This window comes from Phocoena sinus, chromosome 5, assembly GCF_008692025.1.
Source record: "Phocoena sinus isolate mPhoSin1 chromosome 5, mPhoSin1.pri, whole genome shotgun sequence".
NCBI lineage: Eukaryota > Metazoa > Chordata > Mammalia > Artiodactyla > Phocoenidae > Phocoena > Phocoena sinus.
Window position 1 is genome coordinate 101,357,909 of NC_045767.1, and position 6,790 is coordinate 101,364,698.

General features: G+C 41.0%; 1 pseudogene; it reads left to right on the forward strand.

Annotated features, from left to right (window-relative positions):
• Positions 1–435: 435 nt before the first annotated feature.
• On the forward strand, positions 436–881 carry LOC116753986 (annotated as a pseudogene).
• The last annotated feature ends 5,909 nt before the right edge of the window (positions 882–6,790 follow it).

The window sequence follows — 6,790 nt, forward strand, 5'->3', positions numbered from 1 at the left end:
TTTTTTTTTTTCATTAATTAATTAATTTATTTTTGGCAGCATTGAGTCTTCATTGCTGCGCACAGGCTTTCTCTAGTTGCAGTGAGCGGGGGTTACTCTTTGTTGTGGTGCGCGGGCTTCTCATTGTGGTGGCTTCTCTTGCTGTGCAGCACGGGCTCTAGGCACGCGGGCTTCAGTAGTTGTGGCTCGCGGGCCCTAGAGCGCAGGCTCAGTAGCTGTGGTGCACAGGCTTAGTTGCTCTGTGGCATGTGGGATCTTCCCGGACAAGGGCTTGAACCCGTGTCCCCTGCACTGGCAGGCAGATTCTTAACCACTGGGCCACCAAGGAAGTCCCTGGGGAGGTTTTAAAAATACCCAGGCTCGGATCCTACCCCATAGTACCATGTCAGAATATCTGGGGATGGGATTTCATCAAATTCATTAAAAGATCTTCAGATGAGAGCCGGTGTCCCACCGGGCTGCAGGCTACGGCAACTGAGCCAGACCCTGGGGCCTCCTGATTACCCCAGCTTCATGGAGTCTGTGGATGAATACCGTTTTGTGGAGTGCCTGTTACCCCCCACCAGCATCCCAAAGCCCCCAAAGCATGAACATTATCCCACTCCTAGAGGCCTCCCACCCAACTTGCCCTACTTTGTGCAGTGCTCTTGTATGCACAACATCCGGTCTACAAGGACATCATGCATAGAAACCGTCAGATGACTGTGATCCGGAAGGTGGAGGGGGACATTTGGGCCCTGCAGAAGAAGGTGGAAGATTTTCTGAGCCCACTGCTGGGGAAAACACCTATCACCCAGGTCAATGAGGTGACAGGTACCCTTCGGGTCAAGGGCTACTTTGACCAGCAGCTCAAAGCCTGGCTCCTGGAGAAGGGCTTCTGAAGCCCAGCTGAGCAGCCTGCATGCCCAGCGTCCCCCTGAGACTGGAGTCCCGGGGATCTCAGGAGGAGGGAAGTGGCTGTTGGAACAGCTAGGAGAAAGGGGTACAGAGACCGGGGCTGAGGGCGTTGGAGCAGGCCTTGTTTGCATAAAGGAGGAAATGGGACTCTGTATAGGTGCCAGCACTGGGGGAGGGCTGTCTAATATTGGAGACCCACCAGGAACAGCCAAGCTAGGGGGGAGCGTTAGTCACCCCCCCCCAACTTTGGCATGTTCCTGCTTTCCCTTCATTGGAGCTCCTTGGACTCAGGTATTCAAACTGTAGAGGTTGTTGACTGCCCCTCTGTTGGAAGCAATAGCCCAGCCCAGTTTACAGGAGGGTAACACAGGGCAGACCCTGTGGGCACATTCCTTCCTTGGCCTGCAGACCCTCACTGCTGCAAAACATCACTGAGCCCTTGCTCTAGGTCAGACCCGACTTGGTAGAGGCTACAGAGAACACAACATGACTCAGACGTGGGTCCTGGAAATCTTCAGTTCCAAATGTAGTACACGTCAGCCCCTCGGCTCATTCCTTTTACCCATGGAGAGGTAAAAAGGCCAGTCACCTCTATTCCATTCCATATTAGAGTTGGGCCTGACTGGGTTTCCAGCTCCAGGGAATTAAATGGTTAGCTTTAGCTGTTCTGCCCACAAGGGGCTCCTTGAGAGCTCCTAGCAGCCCAGCACAGAGCCATCCTTCCCAGGATGCTGACCTAGTATCAAGGCTGCACAGGGGTTTTGCAGGCAGGAAGATGCTGACCTTTTGTCCCTGCCATCCTATCCCACCCCAGCTAAGGAACCTTCACACTTGCCCCATCCTTGGGAGTCACAAGGGCCAAAGGCCTGAGTTCGCACCCCACTCAGCAACAAGCTGGCTTAAGACAGGGTTCAGAGCCTGGCTCCCCTACTTGCTCTGACCTAAGGCAGGGTACTTAACCTTTCTGGGGTTCAGTTTCTTCATATGTAAAATGAGTATATCTTCCTAATACCTTAATATTCAATACTGTGACCAAGAACAGTGCTGGCTTGTATAAGTAAACCCTCACTCCTGGAGATTCCAGGCCACTCTCGAGTCTATGGCCTGAATTAAGAAAAAGGAGTGTGGCACACTGATCATATCACACCAGTTCCACAAGTCATTAATGCAAGTGTTTACTTGGCTGTATATACAATTTAAGCTATTAAAATTTGTGCAATATTTACAAATTAAATAATCATCTGAAACTGTCAAAAAAAAAAAGTTCTCCAGATGATTCTAATGAGCACCCAGAGTAGAGAACAACTGGACAATAGGAAAGAAACTATGTTTGTACATTTTGTACATTTTGCCCAAGGCCAACTACACTTTGAGTGCTTATTAAACATTAAGGGTTTCTCTATAGGGCTAGGTCATTTAGTAAACAGATGAGGCTTCAATTAGATAGTCAGTCACTCTATTTTATAGGGCTTTCAGTTTTCAAGTTCACATAGATAAGATGAACAGTATCCGTGACAATGGCAGATGTGATTCATCCATTCCTTAGCTTTCTGTTTCCTTTAGGACATTCTGTTCCCTCAGATGACATTTGGGGCAGCTCATACACTCTTACAGCCTTCTGGCATAGCTGGTGATTTGAGCTTTTCTTCATCTATGTCTTTTTAACTTTATAATCCTAAGGCTCTGCCTAATGTATGATATCAGTTCACATATGCTTTAAAAAATGACACTATATTTTCATGTTATGCTAAAATATACTGATTGATTAATTTATTCTTGAAGAATTTACTGAATATGTGTTTCATGGTCAATACTTAAAGGTTGATTCTTGCCCTCAAGAATCTTATATTCCAAGTGATGTTAGTACCCTATTTTATACCATCAAATCTATTTTATGATTTAGGTTCTCAAACTTGTATATGGTGCTGTATTAACCAAGGTTCTCCAAGGAAACAGAACCAACAGGATGTGTATATATAGAGAAAGAGACTTATAAGGTATTTGTGCACAGGATTACGGAAACTGGCAAGTCCAAATCTACAGCATGGACCAGCAGGCAGAGACCCAGGAGAACTGAAGTTCCGGTTCCAGTCCAAAGGCTGGCAGGATGGAGACCCAGGAGAGCTGTTAGTGCAGATGAAGTCCAAAGGCAATCATCTGGAGAATTCCCTGTTGCCTGGGGAGGCAGGCCTTCAGCTGATTGGATGTAGTCTAATTGGAGGGCAATCTGTTTAAAGTTCACTGATTTAAATGCTAGTACCATCCAAAAACACCCTCCTAGGAAACACATAAAATTATCCATCACAGGTGCTTAGAGCCAGTGATGATGATGATGATGACGATGCGTACAATATATTGTATGCTTAGCATGTGCCAGACACTGTGCTACTCAGTGTACACCTTTTAATCCTCACATCAACCCTACGAGGGAATTACTGCTACTATTATCATTGTATAGACAAGGCAATTGAGACTTGTTAACAGTTAAATAACTTGTCCAAGCCACGGTTTGTAAGCCTTGGTTCTACAATTTAAACCCAGGTCTGCCTGGCTCATAGCCCTTGCCCTTAACTACCACAAAGCTCCACAAAGATGTTTTTGGAAGTTTCCTTTCTGCTCTCCTCTGAAGTATACTCTTAAGGGGGGAAAAACATTTTGTTGACCTTACAGAGGAGAATTTTTCATTATTTGCAATGTTTTATTTAATACTAACTTGAAATACTGTAGGCAACAGCATTCTAATGTGTTAAATTCACAGTGAAGACCTATCACTTTCCACTGGAAATTTTTTATTAAAATTAAGTATGCCTTCGCTTCTTCCTATTAAAATGGAGAGGAGATACTTATCACTAAGGGTTTATAAAGTGCCTTAAGATCCTCAAGTGAGAAATACTTCAAGGGGACGTGTTGCCATGCTGAGTTAAATAATTGAGTCAATTAACTTCATTTCCTCTGATCAATGTAAAATATCAATATTGCTTCTTGGCTCTTCTGACTGAATTGCATAGGTCATATTATGAGCATAAAAGTAATGTTGTTAGTAGAGCTGTGCTGAAAATCTGTTAGAATGGGAATCATAGTTTTACCCTTCATAAGAATGGAGAAAATTAGCTGAGTCACACAAATTATCTTTCAGTACAATATCTTTCATGTCCCTGGTTCACTTTGCATTAATTTTAACTAATTATTTAGTTAACTGACAATTATTCCTTCAAAAAACTTTTATTAAGTGTTTCTCATGTGACTGGTGGCTAACACCTATTTAGACCTTTATAAAGCAGCTTTACACACAGCTCATTATTCTTGCCCCTGTTCTAAAGTGGAGAGTATTAGTTCTTTTCCCTAGGCACTTATTATTTTTGTCATGTTCCCACTCCTTTTCAAAAGTTAATTTTGTTTTAATACAATTTTACTGATGAAGCTGAAGATCCAGTCTCCCTTCAGAGACAAGTTTATAACTGCTGATGTCCAAAATGTATGGCTTTCACTGACATCTTCCTGCTTGATCCTCCCATTTCAATCAGTGAGATTAGTTTTTACCATCTGTAATTCTTTAGTTGAACGAATCAAAGTATATTGGTTCCTGTCATTTCCTTCAAAATGTATCAACGATCAGAGTATCAGATTTTTGGAACATTATTTTTGAGAAAATGTTATAGAATGAGAAGAAAAACCTTATTATGTTTTATATTTGTATATAAATGAAGGGTTGGACATGAGAGGATCATATTGTAAAGGCACATGATAGTATTTGGAAAAGGAATTCAAATATAATCAGCCAATGCTTGCCGAGCCTAGGCCCTTTATGTCGCAAAAATAACAGTAGCTAGAAATGTCTACGACAGGTATAAGGCCCCTTTCTGAACTGGATTTCCCTCTCCTCTTTAACGATAAATATTATATTCACCATTTCTCACTAACCATACTATGCTTTGCTTTGGAAAAGGCTGTCAATTAACTGCCAAATCATTTCCAATATGCTGGACTATGGATTGTACGTTAACAAGTCATGAGATCATTATGACTGTGGACATAGCAAGGTTTCAGTTAGTTCTTTAATCTAGTAGGTTGACTTCATTTTTATTGATACTTAACATCAGTGTTCCTGGAGCCCTGAGCGTAACTATCTATTTTAGGATTATATAGAGATATCTATCTTTCCATATTTTTCTGCAAATGCAGTGATCATAAACACATTAAAATTAATTCATATGAGCTGAAGGCTTGTAGATCCTCATAGTTTTATTTTATTAAACACTTTAAAGTTAATGAGAAAACCTCTTTCTGACCTTCTGGGGAATATTTTCTATATCCCCCAGCTGAATGGGATTCATCAAGACATTATCCAGGCCACATTTTTAGAGTGAAGTTTAATCAGGAGGGTATGAATAAGACAGCACGCTCTTGTCCTCCCTTCTCAGCTTTCTGTATAAAATTGACAAAATAAGCTCTGAGACTTGGACTTGATTTTGGAGTGGAAATAAATGAAGCAGACCTTCTGATTCAGGGCTCCTTAGGCCTATCTAGTGAAGAAAAGGGGTTTGTACTTGGTCTAATCTAGAAAATTGGGTTTAACTTTGGAGTCTGTGACAGGACCCAGGCAGTAATAAAGTGACTTTGTTTTATCATATGTTCATATACCTCCTTTACAACATTGTGGGGAGAGGTAGGTTAAGGAAGGTTTGGGTATTTGTGTGTGTTAGCAAAGACCACCATAATGGATCTGAATTTTATCTTAATGGCATCCAATCAATTAATACTTTAATCTAGCATTTTAATGGACTATCATACCTGGTATAATAACAGAGCCTCAAATTAAGCTCACATGGTCCATTTCCACCCCCAAACTCAAACCAGAGTCTTGAATCTCACTGTCTCAATTCAATGAAAAGTCATACTTGCCTTCTTCAGACAAAAAAGAGGGAATGGGGAAGCATTATGTATTTAGTAGAAGCTTAGAGTAATGGACCAAGCAGTAAACCCGGACTCTAATCTCTGGGGATAGATAAGGGTAGAGGTGATAAGGATATATAACAGTTAAATTTAAATACGCTCAGAGAAGATATAGAAACAAAACATTTGATAACATTTATTGAGTACTTTCTATGTTCTATTTATTCTATTACATCCTTGTTTAACTGTCATCACCACTGTGTGACTAGCTAAACTTTACAGATTAGGAAAGTGGGGCTTTGAGATGTTAATATTTCAGAGGTCAAACAAGTAGTTAAGTGATAGCCCCTGATTCTTTCTCTGTACTGTGTACTCAAGAGCCAGCCTTCCTATTTGCTATGCTATACTATCTCTATTATATACATCTATCAGTATAGCTTAATTTTTCTAGTTTAAATATTTGGTTCTGTTATGAAACTATTGCTATGCTGGGCCAATGTCCTCTGAAATATTGGCATTCCAATTATACGCTATTCACTAGGGCTCTTTGTAAGTGTGGTACTGTTTGGATGCTAAACTATTGTGAAAAATAATTAAAATTCTTTTTTCCCCCTACTGAGAAGAAATCTCTACAGTTTTCCTGCTTAAATGTCTGTACAAAGCAATTATTCTGTGATTTTTCTGTATTTTTTTCTGGAGTACGTGATAGTTCTTAGATATTAACATTTCATTTAATTTGAATCAGAAATAGAGCCAATCTTGAATATAAGGTCTTGTATCTTAAGAGCTTGATTACAAGATCTAAAGCTTAAAGTCTTTCATGTACTCAATTTGGAAAATAGTTCTGTATGGCTGGAATAGAGAGTCCATGAGTGTGCAGAGAAATAAAGATGTGGTCAAAAAGGCAGAATGGGGCCCAGTTGTATATGGCCCACATGCAAGCGTTGTTGGAATAGTGTTGCTTTTAGCTGTTGGACTACCGCACTCTTTGGAATTAGTC